The 23281-nt window shown below is 39.6% G+C and overlaps 1 protein-coding gene across 4 annotated transcripts in view; it reads right to left on the bottom strand.

Moving 5' to 3' along the window:
* The window catches only part of ASAP1 (ArfGAP with SH3 domain, ankyrin repeat and PH domain 1), a 148546-nt gene that overhangs the window by 92581 nt on the left and 32684 nt on the right, over positions 1–23281 (bottom strand). The window lies entirely within an intron of this gene.

Below are 23281 nucleotides of genomic sequence, written 5' to 3'. Positions count from 1 at the left end.
TACAGAAACTGCCTCTCCAGTTAACCCTTATTACACTGTAACAGCTAAGGCGAAGCGCCCATCGACCTGAGTGACCTTGAGTTGGCCAAGCCCATCCAGTCACATGACCACCGAGCCCCACCTACCCAGATAGACATTAGGGAAGAGAACCGGTTGTTAAATTATTTGAATCCCACCACTGAGCAGACACCAATATTTTGAGCCCTTGTTTTGCTGTGTCTCCTAATGGAATGAATTGGAAGGTTTTAATTCCCCCCCCCCCACCCTGCAGTCTCTATCCTGATTTAGTTTCATATTCTAATCTGATTCCCCACCCCCACCCCCGCTGGCTTCCAATCCACACCAGATTTGATTCTTTTGGTTATTTTGGACAGTTATGCTACCGATGGACATTTTACTCACATTTTTTCCTGGCATTGCATTGGGTTGGAAAGAAAAATGAAAAAGAATCTCTCCTTGCAGAAACCCAAAGCGTTGTCAAAACAGAATAATGCCATATTTGTTTGACTCTGTAGTCATTCCTGGTAATTAGCATTATGCACTTTGACTATGTGCATATGCACATCTATCTCTGTATATATTTGATTATATTATACGTGATTATATTACAGCTGATTATAGTGTAAATATAATTTGTGGGAATCCTGCTGAATGTGATCAAGTGCCCATTTAAGAGAATATCCTGTTTCATAAAACACACAAACAAATTTGTTTCTGGGAAGTCTTACATATAAGATATAAAGACAGTAAAATTTTTAACTGTTTTGGATAGCATCTGGTATTCCAAAGGGAACTAAAAGTAATGCTGAAACACAGGTAGTCCTCGACTTATGACCTCAATTGAGCCCAAAATTTTGTTGCTAAGCGAGATGGTTGTTAAGTGAGTTTTGCTCAATTTAATGATCTTTCTTGCCACAGTTGCTAAGTCAATCACTGCAGTTAAGTTACTAACAAGGTTGTTAAGTGAATCTGGATTCCCCATTGATTTTGCTTGTCCGAAAGTCATAAAAAGAGATTCCGTTACCCCAGGACACTGTAATCGTCATACATATGAGTCAGTTGCCATAGTCGTTAAGTCGAGGATACCTGAACTAGATGACTTCATATTTACATGATAAGCATTATCCTCTCCTGAATCGTAGAGAACATAGGTTTCTTATAGCAACTGTCACCACAGATAATTAATTCAAAAACTAAAAGTCATATAAATTTAAAGCCAGCTGATACACTAAGGTAGCTAAGCAGCAAATTGTTCATCCTACAGGTATTTTTTTTGAGAAAAGTCTTCTTCATTAGATTGTAATTATCTTAACAACCTATTCATTAGGAGTAAAATGGATTAAAAACTCTTCCACAATTTCCTGAAATTGAGTAAAGACATACCAAGACAGGAGGGCATGACTCATTCCAATTTTCTGTACCACTGTTTACGTTAAGTAGTCAAAAATCAGAAAGGTTCGGATTTTAAAATCACCAAATGTGATTAAAAGGCGGAAGGTTTTGTGAGCTGCGGTTCACTTGGAAAGCTGATAAATAATAAAATCTGCTCGCTTGAAAACATGTCACAAAACACCTTCAGATGTTTTGCTCCCATGCAGCAGCATAGCCCTCTCCCTACATTCGCTCAGGTAATCCTTGAATTACGACCGGTTGCTTAGTGAGCATTTGAATTTCTGACGGACCTACTTCGGGGCTATGTACAACCCAAATGTGAAGTTCCAATGGTCGCCCTCACCCACCCACCACCCCCAGTCACGTGACTGCACAACCGAGCTGAATTTACCGCTGTTTGCAGAATCCCATAATCACAGGACTGCATTTTACAATAGTGTTGCTGAAAAGTATTGTATTTGCTTCTGGTTTTCAGCAAAACTGCATTCATAGCGACTCACTGGTTCACTTAAGAATTGTGGCATTTGTTTAACAACCATCACAAAGGGTGTAAAATCAGGTCAATTCGAGCTTTATAACCGACACGAGTTATACCCATAATGATCAGGGTTCCATTACAGTTGAAATTCTAGGACTAACTATAATTAGTTAGTATCAGTTTTTAATTGCCCTGGTTTACAAATACCTCTGCTCCATCTAGTATAGGGAGTCCTTGACTTACCGTCATAGTTGAGCCCAACATTTCTGTTGTTAAGTGAGACAGTTGTTCAGCGAGTTTTGTCCCGTTTTATGATCTTTCTTGACACAGTTTTTAAGAGTGAATCACTACTTAACAAGTTGTTAAGTTAGGTTGCAGGAATTGGGTATGTCTAGTTTAGTGAAAAGAAGGACTAGGGGTGACATGATAGCAGTGGCCCAATATCTCAGGGGCTGCCACAAAAAAAGAGGCAGTCAAGCTATTCTCCAAAGCACCTGAGGGCAGGACAAGAAGCAATGGGTGGAAACTAACCAAGGAGAGAAGCAACCTAGAACTAAGGATAAATTTCCTGACAGAATAGTGAAATAGCGTGACCCGTCAAAAGGGCGAATGACAAAACCGCACCTGATTAAACCGCGTCGCTGACGTCATCAACGCGGCAACAACAGCCAGCGCGGAGAAAGAAGGGCGCTTTAAATAGCGCGTTGAAAGAAAGCCAATTCAACTTAAGGTAAGGGTTAGGTTTAGGGTTAGGTTTAGGGTTGTTTAGGGTTAGGTTAAGGGTTAGGGTTAGGGTTAGGGTTAGGGTTAGGGTTAGGTTAAGGGTTAGGTTTAGGTTAAGGGTTAGGATTAGGTTTAGGGTTAGGTTTAGGGTTAGGTTAAGGGTTAGGATTAGGTTTAGGGTTAGGTTTAGTGTTAGGTTTAGGGGTTAAGTTTAGGTTTAGGGTTTACAGCGTGCTTCTGTCTCCACGCTGCTCTCGCCCTGTTGATGATGTCAGCAACGCGGTTTAGTCAGGCGCCGTTTTGTCGTTCGCCCTTTTGTCGGTGAACCATGAAATACTTTGCCTCCAGAGGTTGTGGGTGATCCATCATTGAAGGTTCTTAAGAATAGATTGGACAACCACTTGTGTGTAATGGTATAGTGTCTCCTGCTTGAGCAGGGGATTGGACTAGAAGACCTCCAAGGTCCCTTCCAACTCTGTTATTCTGTCATTCTATTCTGTTATTAGTAATACTGTTGTTAATTGAATCTCCCATTGACTTTGCTTGTGAGAAGAGCGCAAAATGTGATCACATGATCCTGGGACAACCACAACAGTGGTTCATAAATATGAGCCAGTTGTGATATCAACAGATCCATCATTGAAGATTCTTAAGAATAGATTGGACAACCACTTGTGTGTAATGGTATAGTGTCTCCTGCTTGAGCGGGGATTGGACTAGAAGACCTCCAAGGTCCCTTCCAACTCTGTTATTCTGTTATTCTATTCTGTTATTAGTAATACTGTTGTTAATTGAATCTCCCATTGACTTTGCTTGTGAGAAGAGCACAAAATGTGATCACATGATCCTGGGACAACCACAACAGTGGTGCATAAATATGAGCCAGTTGTGATCAACAGATCCCAAGACAGTGCCACAGTGGTTCGTAAATATTTTTTTTGCCAAATATCTGACTTTTGATCATGTGACCATGGGTCACAAGATAGTTATAAGTCACTTTTTTTCAGTGTCGTAACTTCAAATGGTCACTAAATGAATTGTTGTAAGTTGAGGACTACTGTTGTGGCCCGCTAGCGGATCTGGAGGTTGGGGAGGAACATGGGTCAGTTCTGGAGTCTGGGGAAGGCTCTGATGAGGGCTTCATGTTGGAGGCAGGGAGGGGGCCAGAGCCATATGCCAGTTATCAGCTGCCTTAGGCGTCAGACATCAATGAGGCAGAAGAACAGCTGGAGCCTGTTCCCAGTGTGCGCATGCGCAGAGCTGCCAGGAGAAGGGAGAAGCTAAGGAACAAGGGTCGACTCAGTAGTAAAGCCACAGGTGGACGGTGAATGGCCCCTCCCACAGGGAATAAAGAGGAGCGAAAGGGGAGGGGAGTTTGCAGGAGACAATTAGTTCAATTCATTAGTCATGTTCCTGACTTCTTGCCAAGTATTGTCTGCTACAGAGTGGCGTTTGGAAGATATCGGCTTGGCAGCTCTCCAAGCTTGATAAAGCTCTGTAGTTGTGAAATCTCTTGAAAGAATGTTGGCCGGGACTTTGCTGGTTTTATCGGGACGAGGAGTCGGCTTCATGCTTTTGGGAAGCCTAGGTCAGAACAACTATCTACACTCAAGCTACTTGTAACTATGCACATACATGATGCTGTATAACAATTCAATGACTAATAACAGGAAGTTCTACAGTATCTGCTTCATGAAAAAAAAGAAACAGAAGTTGAACATTCTTTTTTCCCCAATACATGAATATGCAATCACAAATGCTGTAGGATTGTTTGTGATTCATAAAGAATTTGTAAGATCAACACTTCATAGCATCAAAGGGGAAAAATGCACACATGTCATTCACATACTCAACTCCAAAAGCACGCATATGTGTCACTGTGTTCTGGAAACACATTGGTTGCAAAGTCATTCCTTTTACTGTAAATGCCAATAACAGTTTAAACTCCAAGTCAAGAAAATAACTGAAGCTGAAAAAGACTTGGGAGTAAAGATAATGGTTGACAGATTACACGGAATCTCAAGTCTTGCCCTATTGCTTCATTACTTGTGCTGTTATAATCATATCTAAGGCATTCTTTAAAACAATCATTTTTTTAAAAATCATCTGTGGTGGCAGCAAGATCATAAATCAAATCTACTTAGCTCTGATAAGGCTCAAACAATAACTGCTATTGTCTTTAAACTTTGGGAAAATGCTGCATCATTTGAGCTGCTACATTTGCACAACATGTTTAAACAGACCACATAAATACCTAGCTAAGGTTGATTAACTTTTAAGGTGGGATAAGGTCTTTTTAATGGTATAGTAAAGAGTGAATAGAGCAAAATCTTACACTATATAGTTCATAAATCCCAAAAAACATTTCATTTAAATCCAGCAAATTGCACAATCCATGTACAGACCAGAAGAGACCCAATAGAATAGAATAGAATAGGATAGGATAGAATAGGATAGGTTAGAATAGGATAGAATAGGAATATAGCTGAGCCGAGGTGGCGCAGTGGTTAAATGCAGCACTGCAGGCTACTTCAGCTGACTGCAGTTCTGCAGTTCGGCTGTTCAAATCTCACCGGCTCAGGGTTGACTCAGCCTTCCATCCTTCCGAGGTGGGTAAAATGAGGACCCGGATTGTTGTTGGGGGAAATATGCTGACTCTGTAAACCGCTTAGAGAGGGCTGAAAGCCCTATGAAGCGGTATATAAGTCTAACTGCTATTGCTATTGCTATATCGACCAAGTATGATAGACACATAAGGAATTTGTCCCCGGTGCATAAGCTCTCAGTGTATATGCAAAACAACAAAGTAATAATAATTATAATAACAAAGTAACAATAATCATAATAATGAGACAATAATAGCAGTTAGACTTACATACCGCTTCATAGGGCTTTCAGCCCTCTCTAAGCGGTTTACAGAGTCAGCATATCGCCCCCACAGTCTGGGTCCTCATTTCACCCACCTCGGAAGGATGGAAGGCTGAGTCAACCGTGAGCCGGTGAGATTAGAACCGCCAAACTGCAGATAACAGTCAGCTGAAGTGGCCTGCAGTACTGCACCCTAACCACTGCACCACCTCGGCTCAATAAGACAGGGGTCTCGCGATGACATGTTCTCACTGGACATATCGCAACCCCCCCCCCCTTTTGCTAAAATAGAGGTGGGCATGGCTAACGCGTAACGCATCCGGGCCATGGGCGGCGAGTTTAACACCCCTGCAATAAGAGACAGTAGTGGAACATATGAGAAGGATGATAGTAATACAGCCATACTCCATGGCTAAATAGAGATAAGGCAGTATTGTAGGACAGCGTGTTGCTTAACCTCCGTTAAATGTGTGCACAGAATGCAATCTTAGTAGCTTTATAGAGGTACTAAAAATACCAACTGGAAATAAAATCTATATTCCCTGCTTCCAGCAGACCTCCATTTAAATAGATTAATCAGGGATAAGTACTTATGTCCCAAAGCATGGCTTATGGAACAAAAGAAAAAAACTAATGAGTGGTATAATTCTAAAAGATGTTAAATTAAAGATATAATCACTCTCAAATGTATTTGAAAACCCGAACCTACTTTTCTAATTGTCCAACTACCCCACTCTTCCCTTGATCACTAGCAACCATAGAAGACACTACAGTAATTAGGATTTTCCCAAACATAGAAAGCTTTTTGTAAATCACATAAAACCAATGATTTGGCACAAAATGAAGATATTTTGGCCAGGGATATAGAATAACAGAGTTAGAAGGGACCTGGGAGGTTTTCTAATCCAACTCCCTGCTCAAGCAGGAGACCTATACCAATCTGGATAAATAGCCATCCATTTTTTTCTTAAAAACTTCCAGCGATGGAGCATTCATGACCTCGGAAAGGAAAACCATTCCACTGGTTGGTTGTTCTGTCAGGAAATGTCTCCTTAGTTCAGGGTTGCTCCTCTTCTTAGCTAGTTTCCATCCATTGCTTCCTTGTTCTGCCTTCAGGTGCCTTGGAAAATAGGCTGATCTCTCGTCTTTGTGGCAGCCCCTCAAATATTGGAACACTGCTGTCATGTCACCCTCTATTTCTTACATTCATACTATCTATTTGGTTGACTTTAAAATGTGCCACCACATCTCTTTCTAGACTGTTTATGAACTTGGAGAATTGCCAACCATGCTTGGTATCCATCATGACACTATTTTAAAAAAAACAACACAATTCTTGCACATAGCTATACCTAAGACATTACTCACGCTCAAGAACAATTTCATCTGATATTTTCATACTAATATTAGATGAGTAATTTCTGCTCACCTAAGGGGACTTGCTCATTGCTCTTCTCCCTGCTGGCCACACATGCACGCATGCACACTCACACACTCACAAACACACTTTCCCCAAGGTTCCAATTTGATCCAAAGGGCCCCCAACTACTTAAGACACATCTGGATGATATGTGAGTAGGAAAAAAAACATTCTGTTGGCAGATTCTGTCCTGTTAGCAGATGGGAACCATTGGAAATGACATGTTCATTTACATCTACGAGTAGCAATAAGCTTGGAGGAAAAACAACTACAGCAGATAATACGGCAAAAACAGAGAAAGCACAAGTTAAACAGCATCACAACAAAGTGAGAGATAGCTGTAACCGTTGTCTAAAACCATTGGTTGTAAAACTGAAAAGCCTGTTACTTAAAGAGAAAAATTGCCAAATTTGCTGGTTTTCATATCGAAGGTAAGTATAGAACTCGGAGTCGCCTGGTGATTGGCACACGGTCATCTAACTAGTTTCCATGGCTAAAGTGGGATTAGAACTCAGTCTCCTGATGATTAGCCAAAGTCACCCAGTTGGCTTTCATGCCTAAAATGGGACTAGAACTTCCTGGTTTCCAGGCCAGTACCTTCACCACTGCACCAAACTTGCTCTCAATTTTCTGTTTTGACAGTTTGCAAAAATATGCAACCTACATTTGTGTAAAAACTGTTACACAACATAAATGTCATATACCTACAAAATCAGAATAACAATCCTTACCTGAAAGGTATAGCAAAAACAGATTTCCTGTAAGGATTTATTTTAAAATGCTGCCTTTACTGATAACAAAATTAGTCAGAGGTAAAAGAATTTTAGCTCATGGATTAATGCTGTAAGATGTGGGAGGAACAGGTTGAAATATGGGATCCTTCAAAAGTCTTTTGTTCTTCTATTTTTGAAGATCAACATGAGCAACGTTCTTCCACCTACCTTAAGATACATATTTGTCAGCTACTTAAAAATACACACGAGGCCAATCTGCAATGTTCAGATTGCAGGAATGTGACCAGCTTGTTCAGGCTAAGGATTTTTTTAAAATATTAGGTTGGACAAATGATTTAAAAAAAAAAAGAAATTGCCATCTGCTAATCACCAAAATGAACATGCAGCACAGCCTTTCTCAATCTTGGCAACTTTAAGATGTGTGGACTTCAACTCCCAGAATTCCCAAGACAGCATGGCTGACTATGGAATTCTGGGAGTTAACCTCCATTACGTCTAAAAAAACTGAGAGTTGAAGTCCACACATCTGACCAAGATTGGGAAACACTGATTTAAGGAATAATGAACATCCAGAGAGAAAAAACTACAATGCTAAAAACTACGGATGTTTAGATGTAGATTCCACCCCACCCCACTGTTCTACTTACCTTTCAGGCATGCTTGGCAGCAGGCTCCACCCACCCTCCCAAACATCACATCCGTTTTTGACACTATGCGCATGCGCAGAAAGTCCTGCGCATGCACAGAGGCGGCATGTGCAAGCAGAGCGAACGCGCATGCACGCTCACATTTGCGAACCAGTAGCGAAGGTAAGTAGATTTCACTCCTGAATCTTAAGTTACATTTTTCTAAACTCTAAATATAAGGCAGTCCCATCATCTTCTACCAATAGTTTTCAAAAGTTTATTTTTGAAGGAATAAATACAATCGTAATATTAATTTTAAGTGTAGCAAGATAAAGATACGTAAATATGTTATTAATGCAACTCCTTAAAATAAACTTCCTCGTAAAGGTTATTTCTCAATTACATGTGACGAATACCCGTGTGTGTGTGTGTGTGTGTGTGTGTGTGTGTGTGTGTGTGTGTGTGTGTATCAGTGGTAGGTTTCAAAAATTGTTCGAACCTACTCTGTGGGTGTGGCCTCCTTTGTGGGAGTGGCTTGCCACCCATGTGACCGGATGGGAGTAGCTTGCCGCCCATGTGACCGGATATGAAGATGCCGACGACACTTGTCAGAACCACCTTAAATTACCTCACACACAGCACTGGCATGCATAAGAATATGATGTAAACTTGTTTTTTAAAAGGCATCTTTGGTTTGCGTTAAAACAACTCCAACACACGCAATGTTCTGACTGCACCACAAACGCAGCAGTCATCCTTACCTTTCACAGAGGCACTGAGTTTTATAAATATGAGCATGATAGTGTAGAATAATCATATCCAAGGACCAGTGGTGGGTTTCAAAAAAGTTTGGAACCTCTTCTGTAGGTGTGGCCTGCTTTCCGGGTCCACTGGTGGAACCTCTTCTAATCGGTTCGGTAGATTTGACGAACTGGTTCTACCAAATAGGTGCGAACTGGTAGGAACCCACCTCTGGTGTGTATATAAATAAGCCACTGAAATTGCTAATTTGAGATATAGCATATAATTTTATTCATCCAGAAAAACATAAGCACCATAAATCAACTTCACTTATGTCCCAATGTGTTAGGGAAGTGATGTACAAAAAATTCCATAGCAATGGTATCTAGAGATAGTTCTTGGCTTAAAAGCAGTCGCTTAGCAACTATTGAAAATTATGACAGACACCCCCCCAAAAAAATCTATTTACAACCCAGATTCAAAATTATGGCAGCTGTCCCGTTCCCCCCCTCCCATAATCACATCACTGCACTTTGATACTTGGCACTGGGTCACATTTCAATCTGTTTGCAGTGTCCTTTGGTCACATGACCCATATTTTATAACTATTTTGCGGAGAGCACCTCAAGGCCAGACAAGGAATAATGGATGGAAATTGAACAATTTCAGTGGTGGGTTCCGGATCCCGTCGCAACCAGTACGCGGCGATGGGGCCGGGTGTTCATCACATGCACACGTGCTGTGCTCGCATGCGCACCACCGCCCTGTGACGCTCCAGCTGCTCGGTGGAGCGTTGTGCAGGCACCGTACGCTGCGTGCGCATGCGCAAATGGCCCGGTAGGGTCAAATATCGGTAAGGAGAGCGGGCGGGCCCTCTGCTGCTCCCACCAGGCACCGATACACCCATGGAACTATAATCCACCACTGCTATGCTACTTGGAATAGATTCTGTCAATCGTTAGAAACACAAGATAGACGTTGGAATGCGAAAGAATCAGGCTAGGTGGACATGGAAAAAGATATTATGTATGTATTAGCATGTAGATATTAAAATGATAGATCAGTTGACATTCTAGAATATGATGATCAAAAATAAATGTACAATACTAGCACTGTTTAAAATAATATATATGTTATTTGTTTTCACCATTGTTTTATGGAAAGTGGAATGCCAGGACAATTACACTGTATTCAATCTATTTATATGTTAACAATAAAAATGTATGTAAAAAAATACATATACCATGATAAAATACTCCCTTGTTCTAGTACAGCCAAAAAGTGAATACAAAACTAATATACATATAAAAGATACATATACAAAACCATCAAATAATAACACCAATATATAACATCATAACCAAAAATAGCAACATCTGAAAAATACAGTGTTTGAACACGATCTGAGAGCTCTATTTCATATGGGCTTTTAAAAGGGAGGGAGATTTGCATCACTTGAAACAAATTTCCCTATGTTCAATTGTCAGTTTACTCTTTCTAAAATTTAAAAACATTCACGGTGGGTTTAAAAACAAAGGACTCTGAATCAGATCCTGGGTTAAGCCATGCCACTATGACGTAGGAAGAATTCGTTTGGCAGAAATTAAGACTGCAACCATAAACCAAACCTTAAAAACGACAATCCCTAGAATAGTTTTTTTCCAAAAAAAACAAAAAACACTACATATTTTGTAATGTTGCTCTTTGTAATTACAGCCCTTAGTAACAATAGTAATTAACTTATTTTTCAAATTAGAATGAAAGCATTCGCCGCGGTATAAATTCATAGAATTTTTTTAAAGACCTCTTGAAATAAAAGGTCTCACAACATTCTAGTAGTTGAAAAAGAGGATTTTTTTTTTTGTGAAAGATGAGGTTTAGAAGTTCATCCATCTGTCCTCTCCGCATCCTTTCCGCCGACAAGCTCAGGATGTGTTCATTTTCATATCATTACAGTTTGTCCTGGTTTAGCCAAAACAGACTGTTGTTTAGTGGGAAACAGAAGAAATCTCCTTTTCTGGTAGCTTTGGTATGAAAAGGAAAGGAAAGACTTGGGTTTATCACACTCAGGGTGGATTTGATTTAAAGACGATTTAAATCATGATTTAAATCACTAGTAAAAAGGCTTTGATTTAAATCAACTAGATTTAAGTCATAATTTTTAAAGAGCAACGGTCATCTCTGTCCCTTAGTGGCTCCCCCTCTGACCCCTGTTGACTCACCAACAGTCCCAATATTGCAGAATATACAGCCTCATGCTACATAACTAAGCTCCATTTCATGCTGAATAGACTAAATTATTAATGTATCTTAAATAGAAAACTATCTTGAGATAGATTTTTTTTTACTCCAAACGCATTTTATTGAAATAAATTTCATAAAAATATAAAAAAAATGGATATAAATTTAAAAAACTGGATTTAAATTTTAAAAAATCTGGTTTTTTTAAATTTATTTTTAAAATCATCGATTTTTATCCATCCTGATCACACTGTTATGTCTAACAGCATTTGCTTCAGAATTTCAAAAAGTGGGAATGCAAAAGATATATACCGATGGAAGTGAATAGTGCTCTCTGAGTTTGGATGTTTTCTTGCAGACGTTTCATTACCCAACTAGGTAACATCTTCAGTGCTTGGGTGCATTTGAGATGCACTGAGACCTTCTGAAGTGCCCTGAAGATGTTAACTAGTTGGGTAATGAAAGGTTTGCAAGAAAACAACCAAGCTCAGAGAGCACCAAGGACCCCACGGTTTAACCTTGAATCAGAAATATTCTTCTTCATTGAAACTCCACACTCACTAGCACTGATGATGTTACCTAGTTGGGTAATGAAAGGGCTGCAAGAAAACAACCAAGCTCAGAAAGCACCAAAGACCCCACAAAAGATATTCTAATCCAAACAACATTTTTTCTTAATATCCTTTCACTATTTATAATGCTGCCCCTGGTTCCAACCCTAGATCAATGTCCGAAATATCTCAGTGGCTTGGCTAGTGCCAAACGTTTTAAAAATAAAATCCATAGATCTGAAGGACATTAAGGTTGGAGCCAGCGACCTACATTTTCCCTACTTCTTCTATCTGACTCAGCTCAATTTTGAACAAATTCACTGGAATTCACAAGTCACAGCGGAGTAAACTTAAGAGAGAAAGCCAGTTCAGTTCTAGGAAATAATCAGGCAACTTTTTTTTTCTTTGTAAAGCAAATTACAGAAGGATTCTGGTGTTGATTTAAAAAAAAAAAATTCTAAAAGCCAGACACAAAAAGGGGAGGGAAATTCCAGTTGTGTAGAGGAAAAAAACAAAGTAATTCTCCAAAAGGTCATCTGGGGTTTGTAGGATAAGAAGAAACACAAAAGAATTCAGCTGGTGGCTATCGACTCAGATTGGAAATTCATGTCCAAGCAGCTTCTGGGACTTAATTATAACTATAATGTGACTTAGCAATTGTCCCCCACATCTATTTGTTGCCCTTCTTATGAATCATTCTCTTTAAAAAAAAAAAACACTACAGATATGCTGGTCTAGTTACACTGAGTTTTATTGTGTAACAAATTGTTTTCTGTCCTAACAATAATTGGACGTTCTGATTAAATATCCATTGGGCATTAACATTTTTCTTTTGGCATTTGACCACAAGCACTAAAGGTAAAGGTTCCCTTTGCACGTATGTGCTAGTCGCTCCTGACTCTAGGGGGCGGTGCTCATCTCGCGTTTCAAAGCCGTCCGACAGTCAGCGCTGTCTGAAGACGTCTCCGTGGTCATGTGGCCAGCATGACTAAACGCCAAAGGCGCATGGAGCGCTATTACCTTCCCACCAAAGGTGCTTCCTATTTTCCTACTTGCATTTTTTACATGCTTTCGAACTGCTAGCTTGGCAGAAGCTGGGACGAGTAATGGGAGCTCACTCCGTTACGTGGCGCTAGGGATTCAAACCGGCGAACTGCCGACCTTTCTGATCGACCTGCTCAGCGCCTTAGCCACTGAGCCACTGTGTTCCCAGCAAGCAGTAGGATAAGATAAAACACTACCATAGACAAGTAAAGAGAAGGAAAGAAAGGTTGGGTTTCAAGCTATTCATATGCTATCGTGTGTGTGTGTGTGTGTGTGTTTGTGTTTGTGTGTGTTTTCCCACAGTCTTAAATCCTCATGTAAGACTTCAATCGGGATCATGGGTGGGGAGGCATGTTGTGTTCAAGTAATGCTATGCTTTATCTCTTGTACATCTACATTTTGAAAAAAAATAAAAATAAACGTCAAACAAATCCTCAAAACACAGCTATGGTTTTAGAATCAAGAGTTATAATCAAAAAATATATAATTAGCTATAAATAGCTGTATTTAAATCTCAGTGAGACAAAAGCAGTCCTTTTAAAATCATCTAAGTATTATGATCCCATTTTTGACTGTACCTTCCAACACTGCAATGCAAGGAAAATACTAATAGAGAGAGAGAGTCAAAACTCCCAGTGTTGGAGGATTCACAACTTCTGGAGGCTAGTTGTTCCACTGATTAATTGTTCTAATTGTCTAATTTTTTCCCCCTTAGTTCTAGGTTGCTTCTCTCCTTGATTAGTTTTCACTCTTTGCTTCTTGTCCTGCCTTCTGGTGCTTTGGAGAATAGCTTGACTCCCTCTTCTTTGTGGCAGCCCTTCAAATATTGGAACACGACTATCATGTCATCCCCTTTTTTCCATTAAACTAGACATACCCAATTCCTGCAACTGTTCTTTATATGTTTTAGTCTCCAGTCCCCTAATCATCTTTGTTGCTCTTCTCTGCATTCTTTCTAGATTCTCAACATCTGTTTTACATTGTAGTGACCAAAACTGGATGCAATATTCTAAGTGTGGTCTTATCAAAGCATTATAAAGTGGTATTATAACACTTCACGTGATCTTGATTCTATCCCTTTGTTAATGCAGCCTAATATATACATATATATACATATATATATACGTGTGTGTGTGTGTGTGTGTTGTATTTGTGCTGATAAATAAATAAAGGGAGACTAGTATAGATCTATTTCAAGCTATTTAGCTCTCATCAGATAGCCATACACTTACTGGGATTAGAACCTGTGCTGTATTGCATCTTAGGCAGATGTGTTAACCATTAAGCCACACATCTTAATATCATCATGATAAGCTAACACTTATCAGCACAAATACTACATATACATATACATATATTTGTGTGTGTGTGTGTGTGTTTGTGTGTGTGTGTGTATGTATGTATGTATGTATGTATGTATGCATGTATGTATGTAAAATAGGTTGTGCATGTATGTATGTAAAATAGGTTGCCCTGCTAGTGTTGGTGAGAATATGGTTTTCTTCTTAGTAGTTCCATGATTAAGGTATGGTTTTCCTAATTGTGTAAAAAGGTAAAGTTTCCCCCTATCAGTTGTGTCTGATGCTACAGGGTAGTAGTGTTCATCACCATTTCTTGGCCAAGGGAGCCAGCATTGTCCAAAGACACTTCCATGGTAATGTGGCCAGCATGACTATACACCAAGGCACATACAACGCTATTACCTTCCCACCAAAGTGGTACCTTTTTATCTACTTGCATTTGCATGCTTTTGGGCAGGAGCTGCAGCAAGGGACCGGGGCTCATCCGTTGTGTGACACTCAGGTCAGCATTCCAGCTGACAAGCTCAGCGTCTTGAACCATTGAGCCATCGTGCCCCTCCTAATTGTTTAGGGAGGGTATTAATTATTTGAAAAGAATCACATGAAGACAGAACTCTGGAAAAATCAACCCATTGCTCCCACGAATCTTGCAAATCTGAAGCCAAAGAACCCGTGACCCGTCAAAACCGTGGTAGACAAAACCGCGCTCGACGAAAGCGCGTACCTGACGTCATCAGCAGCGCGACGAAAAAAATTAAAAATAAATTAAATTGAAATTAAAATAAAATTAAAGCAAGCCGATTCACATAAAGGTAAGGGTTAGGTTTAGGGTTAGGTTTAGGGTTACGTTAAGCGTTAGGGTTAGGTTTAGCATTAGGTTAAGGATTAGCATTAGGTTAAGGGTTAGCGTTAGGTTTAGGGTTAGGTTTAGGGTTAGGTTTAGGGTTAGGTTTAGGGTTAGGTTTGGGGGGGTTAGGGTAAGGTTTTCGCTTTAATTTTAAATTTACCGCTCACAGCGCGATGTTTTCATCGCGCTGTGATGACATCACGTACGCGCTTTCGTCGAGTGCACTTTTGTCTACCGCGGTTTTGTGGTGGAACCAAAGAGCCAACTCATAACTTGTTATTGGCTGACTTGCTTTACAGTATACTTCCTGCCACTTCTACAATGGTAAGATAAAGGTATTAATTGCAACAACAAACTGCATCCTCAAGTAAAATCCAGGTGGGATTTCAATTCAGTTTGTATTATGTAGCCCCACTGCCATGGAATCTGAAGACGAAAATGTGTAGCAAGCATGTCTAGTGATTAGAGGCACATGCGTACACCAGGCCCACGCACACAGCAGACCTCTAAATGCAAAATTTCAGATCGAGTCTCAACCAAATATAGTCACCAAAAAATCCAATGTATATAAATATTGTGCAACGTAAACCCACTCTGTAGCATTTGCTGCTGGATTCTGTTTCCTAAAGCCATTGCCACATATAGTTGCACCCTTAAAACATTCAAACTGCACTGGCTTAAGAAATATGTCGTTTTCATTTAGCACACTAAAAGGACTATGCTAATGTGCATGGAAAAAAAAGTTATTTATACTGAAGAACTCTCAATGATGAGGCGTTAACTATTCTTGCATATCCAGAAAGAAAATGATTGTACATGATATTTATTTGAATACACATATATATATGCATTGTTCACTGCCTAAAAACTGTAACTCGCACGCAACTAGGCTGCAATTGAACACTGGTTATATTACTGTGCATGCATGGCTGACACACCTCAGAATAATGAATCGAGAATTACTCAATTAGTATAACATATTTGTTTGCTATTATACCAACAGTAGGTTTTCAACTTCTACAACATCCTGTTTCCTTTCTCATTTGTCACAAATTGCAGAAAGCAAAAAAGAGAGAGAGAGAGAGAGAGAGAGAGAGAAAACTACAGAGTAGGACTTTTACTGTCAACAGAATGGAGCATTTCATCAAAAATTAATTTGATGGGAAACTTTTCCTCTCATGTTTTCTTTACGAGTTAAAAGCCTGTTTAAATGTTTAAGCACTGGTGAAGCCACACTTGGGAACTCTGCATCTAATTCTGTTCACCATGATACAAGAAAAAGATTTTGAGACTCAAGAAAGAGTGCAGAGAAGAGCAACGAAGGAGATTAGGGGTCTGGAGGTTAAACTATATGATGAATGACCGAGGGAACCGGGGAGTCTAACGAAGAGAAGGACTCAGGGGTGATATGATAGCAATTGTCCAGTACTTGAGTGCTGTCACAGAGGAGAAGGGGGTCAAGATCCAATCTGGGATGGTCACCAGGACCAGAAGTTCAGTCTTCTGAGTTTTTGGACTTGTGTTGGAGCCCATTCTCAGGGAACTTCTCTCTCACCAGAATAGGACACATGCTAATTGTTTTGAGGATGGGCTCCAGCATGAGTCCGAAAGCTCAGAAGACAAAACCTCTGGTCCCTGTGATTGACCTAAGTTGGATCCTGCAATATTATCTCGGGACACATATGGGTATATTTGCCTTCATTCATAAGAGGGGGTCAGGACAAGAAGTAACAGATGGAAGAGCATTAAAGAGAGAACCAACCTAGAACTAAGAAGAAATTTCCTGATAGTGAGAACAACTACCTCCCAAAAACGGGCCCATTCCCCCCCCCCCAAAAAAGGCACGAATAGCCTTTAGGGAGCTTGCAGAGTGTTCCTGGGGGGGGCATTTCTGCCCTTCCCAGCCCCCAAGAGCTCTCTGAAAGCCTCCTAAAGGCTATGCACGGCCATTTTGGTGAAGGAGGCTGGGTTTCGGGAGGCAAAAAATGCTGTATTCAGTGTATAAGAAGCACCCAGATTTTCAGCCTTTTTTTTTAGGGGGAAAAGGTGTGTCTTATACTCTGAAAAATACGGTAATCAGTGGAACTGGCTTGCCTCCAGAAGTGGTGGGTGCTGATTTCCAAGAAGAAACTGGAACAGTCATTTGTCCAAAATGGTATAGGATCTCCTGCCATGGATAGAGGGTTGATCTAGACCAGTGTTTCTCAACCTTAGCCACTTGAAGATGTCCGGACTTCAACTCCCAGAATTCCCCAGCCAGCATTTGCTGGCTGGGGAATTCTGGGAGTTGAAGTCCGGACATCTTCAAGTAGCCAAGGTTGAGAAACACTGGTCTAGAAGACCTCCAAGGTCCCTTCCAACCATATTATTCTATATTCTAGAACTTAACCATGCTTAAATTTGATAAGAAATCATTAACAATTATTTTTAATCCACAAAAAGCAGCAGTGTTTGTTTTGGGGGCAGCTCAAAGCTTGAAGAATCAATAAGAATCAACAGCAAATTTTAAGCCAGGATTAAAAGATGATATTCATGAAACAAATTGCTGGAAAACCACATTTCACTTTTTTGTAGGTAAGAGAATTCCAAGAGACAACTATGTCCGAGTTCCCATTCTACATTAGGCCTTGATTTGTAGAACGGTTTCTCAAAATTGGAACAACTGCATGGATTCATACTCTATGATTCTGGGAGTTGAACTCCACAAGTTTTAAAGTTGATCCCTCCTCTTTCATTAACCATGGTTTATAGATCACGCAGACCACACCGCATTAGAGCTCAGTGTAATGCATAAATTTAAACTCTTGATGCTGTCTGCTGAATCTCAGCTAGTACTACTAAGATGAGGAACTTGTAACTGCCCCACATATTACTAACAAGAGTTGGTGCCAGGTAAACAGAGCTATAACACTACCCACCCCTTTAAATTAAAGCTAACTGCAAGAATACAATGCCGGATTCTGATACTGATCAAGACTGACTAGGAGAATGCATTTTAAAATAGTATTTCTCAGCCCTGGAAACTTTTGGTCACATGATCAAAATTCCAACAGTTGGCAACTGAGTCACATTTATGACAGTTGCAGTTTCCTGGGGGGGGGGGGGTTCATAGGATCCCCTTTTGCGACCTTCTGACAAACAAAGACAATAGGGAAGCCAGATCCATTTAACAACTGTGTTACGAACGTAACTGCAGTGATTGACTTAACAACTGGGGCAAGAAAGGTCATTAAATTGAGCAAAACTCAGTTGAAGAGCCGAGGTGGCACAGTGGTTAAATGCAGCACTGCAGGCTACTTCAGCTGACTGTTATCTGCAATTCAGCGGTTCTAATCTCACCGGCTCAGGGTTGACTCAGCCTTCCATCCTTCCGAGGTGGGTAAAATGAGGACCCGGATTGTTGTTGGGGGCAATATGCTGACTCTGTAAACCGCTTAGAGAGGGCTGAAAGCCCTATGAAGCGATATATAAGTCTAACTGCTATTGCTGTCTTGCTTAGCAACAAAACGTTGGGCTCATCTGGGGTCATAAATTGAGGACTACCTGCATTTTACCTTTAATTTTAAATGCCTTTGGAATCCCAGATGTTATCCAAAACAGCTAAAAATGTTACTGTCTTTATATCTTATATGTTAAGACTTTCCAGAAACATCTGTTTGGGCGTTTTATGAAACAAGATACTCTCTTAAATGGGCATTTGATCACATTCAGCAGGATTTCCACAAATTATATTTACACTATAATCAGCTATAATATAATCGAATATAACATATTAAATATCTAGACATATATGCATAGATAGATATACATAAGTATATAGTCAAGCTGCATAATGATAATTACCAGGAATGAATACAGAGTCAAACAAATATGACATTATTCTGTTTTGATCATTTGAATGCTACGCTGTGGATTTCTGCAAGGAGAGATTCTTTTTGATTTTTCTTTCCAATCCAATGCAATGCCAGAAAGAATGCGAGTAAATTGTCCATCGGTAGCATAACTGTCAAAATAACCAAATGGATCAAATCTGGCGTGGATTAGAAGCCAGCAAGAAAAAAAAATCAGATTAGAAAAAGAAACTGGATCAGGATAGAGACTACAAGGGTGCGGGGGGGAATAAAACCTGCCAATTCATTCCATTGGGAGACATAGCAAATCAAGGGTTCAGAATATTGGTGTCTGATCCATATTTCCTTCCTGGTCACATGACCCAGAGCTAATTTATTATGAAAGGAATGGAAAACATTCCAAATGCCAAACTCTGCATGCCTGTTATAGCAATAGCAATAAGACTCATATACTGCTTCGTAGAGCTTTTACAACCCTCTCTAAGCGGTTTACAGAGTCAGCCTCTTCCCCCCCACCACCAACAATCTGGGTCCTCATTTTACCCACCTTGGAAGGATAGAAGGCTGAGTCAACCTTGAGCCGGTCAGGATCGAACTGCTGGCAGTGCGCAGCCTGCAATACTGCATTTTAACCATTGTGCCACCCCGGTTCTATCAATCCATCAATTACAACACATGGGTCTTCTGGATTTTGTTGTTGTTCAGTCACTAAGTCATGACTAACTCTTCGTGACCCCTTGGACCACAGCATGCCAGCCTCTCACCGTCCTCCACTATTTCCCAGAGTTTGTCCAAATTCACGTTCATTGCGTCAATAACTCTATCTAACCATCTCATCCTCTGCTATCCCCTTCTCGTTTTGCCTTCCCATCTTTCAAAACATCAGTCTTTTCCAAGGACTCCTCTCTTCTCATTTGTGGTCAAAGCATTTGAGGCTCAGCTTCAACATCTGTCCTTCCAAAGAACGGACAGAGTAGATCCCTTGACTGGTTTGATCTCGTTGCAGTCCAAGGGATTCTTAAAAGTCTTCTCCAACACCACAATTTAAAATCAGTCTTCTGGATACCCCCTTCTCAATAACCTGAAACTGGTCATATTATTCACGCAGCCATCCTCCATCTGATTTATATGGTCATCCCATTAGTTGAAGTGTGGAAAGTCTAACCCAGGTTTTAGGCTGGCTGTGGGGAATTCTGGAAGCTGAAATCCATCCTCCATAAAGTTGCCAACTTTGAAAACACCAGTCTACACAATGGATTACTGCCTTTGGGAATAAACTCTAATCTGGCAAAGTCCTGAAGAGGCTTCGGAGAACTGGTTCCAAATGCACTTAGACAGGCAAAAATAAAAATAAAAAATGCTAGCCATTTTGGATCTGGTTCCATTCAAAATGCTAACTTTTCTTCTTTGAAGCTCTGAAATGCTTCATTTCTAGGTTCAGGTCAGAATAGCATCAAAATACAGGTAGGTTTACAATCACAACAGAGCTGAACATTTCTGTTGCTAAATGAAACATTTGTTAAGCGGGTTGCACCTCATTTGCCAACTTTTCTTGCCACAGTTGTTAAGTGAATCACTGCAGTTAGTAAATTGGTAACACGGTTGTTAAGTGAAACTGGTTTTCCCATTGAATTTTCTCGTCAGAAGGTGGCAAAAGAGGATTGCATGATCCTGGGACACTACTACCTTCAGAAATATGAGTCAGTTGCCAAGCCTCTGAAGTTTGAGCATGTAACCATGAGGATGGCTGCAATGGTTTGTAAGTGTGAAAAAGGTTCATGTCACTTTTTAAAACACTAGTTGTAACTTTGAACCATCACTAAAAGAACTGTTGTAAGTTGACAACTAACTGTACTTCCAATAAGCCAATGCTGCCAGAGTAATATGGAAGAGAAAACTAGAGACAATAGGATATATATCTTTTTTGAGACATCTCAATGAATCACACAGAAAATTTCCAATAAATGCTCATTACATTTCTCCATGTTGTATCATCCGAATAAATAGTATTCAAAATGCAGAACTGTAGTGGAATAGACCAGCACTGTCTGCCATTCAAACTTAACGTTGTCTTTATTCCTGGTAAAATCTTTGGCATTTGAACAGTATGGCTAAACAATATTGGTGATATCAGAATACCAACATGGGCACCTGAGGAAGGAAAACATCTTTGCCTGGTCTAATTATGTGCATGATTATTGGTGTATAATCACTTAATAATTTTAATATTTTATATTGCTGTTTTATGATGCTGTGACCTTTCCAGAGTCACTTGACAGAGTGACATATACATTTAATAAATAAATATAGTACTACTGCATTTTTTTTCCTATCCCAACATCTTTCAGCAAGTGATTTAGAACTATTTTGAAAAAAAAAAGTACTGGTAATTATTCTTAAAAATATAATTTGTAGGTAGAGTAGGGATTTTATCAACTGCAACCTTTCTGCTTCCAACATTTCACTAAATAGTTTTCAATTGGCCATTTTGAGGGGGGGTTTTTTCTCCAGCAGAAAAAAATTAAGTCCTATTACAGGAAAATCATTAAGTTTTTATATAACCAAGCAATCAACAATCTGGCTTGCTACTTAAACAACAACAACAACAAATGACAATCAATAAAACCATTGAATTTCATTATTTCCCTTTCTTTCTCCCTTTATTTTATTTGTTGACAGAGACAATAGAAAAAGCATGTCTTTGCTTTCTTGTTATGGGGTGTGTGTGATTTTTTTTAAAAAAAAATAGTGATATTTATTATTTTCTTAGAAAACACAGGTCCCATGATTAACCAAAGAAAAGAAATGCATTAATTACTGTAAGAAGACATGGTATAAAGTCCTGATCCTGACTTTAAGATACATGGATTTCAATTCCCAGAATTTCCCAGCCAGCATGAGGAATTCTGGGAATTGTAGTCCACATATCTTGAAGTTGCCTAGACTTAAAAAAAACTGGCTTAGTCCAACAATATTTCTCAGCATTCCCAAAAAGAACCAAAAAAATAATCTCTGAATTCACTGTTCTGAACATTCCCAAGGATTTGAACACATGCTGAGATAATAATTGTATCCAATTTATTTCAAGAATTTACTTTTACCCAAGATGCTTAAAACCGCAGCCTTAAAGAAAATACTTTCATAACACATTTTAGCCAAAATGTAGCAGTTTCTTTCTTCCGCTCAGTACAAAACTAATGGAAAAAAAATTCTAGTCACACACTAAGCTTAACTTTTCATAGATTGATACACTTAATATACGCAGTGAACACAGAAGGCCACTGTGAATACATTTTGTCTGGCAAGAGTGTTTATTTGAGTAACATACTGTCTTTTAGCATTTCACAGTTGCAACTGGATTTAAAACCCCTTGCTAAACAACAACACTCCTCAAAGCGACTTTATGAAAGCTTGAAGGTCACCCAGAAAAAAAAAAAGTCCTGAATTGTCAGATTCCAGCTGCTACCCCACCCCATCCAGGCAAGACGACAGAGGATCATATGACTTCTAAATCCTTCCTGTCTACATCTTTTGGGGATCAGAAACCCAGAGATCCATGGCGGCAGCAGCAGGAGTGATTATCTTTTGTCAAAGTGAAAAGCAAAGCTCTGGTTTTCTTTCATCTTAACTAAACTCCTTTCAGAGGAAAGCTTGAAAGATGACATAAGGGGATTTAAAAGAAGCTGTGAAGATTGTTGACTCAGATCCCAACAAACCTTGGAAGAGCCAGCCAAAGGGATTCAGGACCAAACCCACCAACCCCCCCCCCCCATAACAGACTTCTCTTAAACTGAATGAACAACTGATAGGAGCATTTGATTGGCTACATTCACTATTTGGGAAATTGTACAAGAGTACTTACACAGCAAAAACTGACAGAGCACAGTAAAAGTTATAATTCTGAAACAATACCATTCCTCCAACAAGACATCCCTACGCCACTGATCTTATCCTTTGGTTCTATCACCCAATTAGTTAACAACATTAAAATGGCTTTAAGCAAGACGTCTTTGAATGAAGACACAATTACCACCAATCTTTCAGAATGTCATTTTATCTTCCCTAAAGGAAAAGCATTGTCAGGGCAATCTCCCGTGTCAGGGAATTAAAGCTCTTTCAAGAAGGCCAGGAAACATTTTCTGCCAGCAATAATTTAAATGATGCCAGGAAAACCACCAGGTTAATTCGATAGCCTTGTTAAAAATCAATGGCTTTAAGATTCTGGGATAACAATTCAAGGAATGATACGGATAAATGACAGGACAGAAAAATGAGAGAGATTAGTTTTGCTTCATTTTGCAGAAATGTCTTCTACTATGCATTCTTGAAAAACAGAGCCTCTGGTCTGCAAGATTTTGCACAGTCCATTCCACACATATATTTTTGCAGAAGTCAAGAATGACACCTATATCTTTATTAATCATGACATTTAATTTTTGGGGAAATGGATTAGACCGAGCACAT

The sequence above is a fragment of the Thamnophis sirtalis genome, unplaced genomic scaffold (genome assembly GCF_051295495.1).
Source record: "Thamnophis sirtalis isolate CommonGarterSnake01/CBP01778 unplaced genomic scaffold, rThaSir2_p1.2 scaffold_2, whole genome shotgun sequence".
NCBI classification, from domain to species: Eukaryota; Metazoa; Chordata; class Lepidosauria; order Squamata; family Natricidae; genus Thamnophis; species Thamnophis sirtalis.
This window is presented reverse-complemented; position numbering and strand designations above follow the sequence as displayed.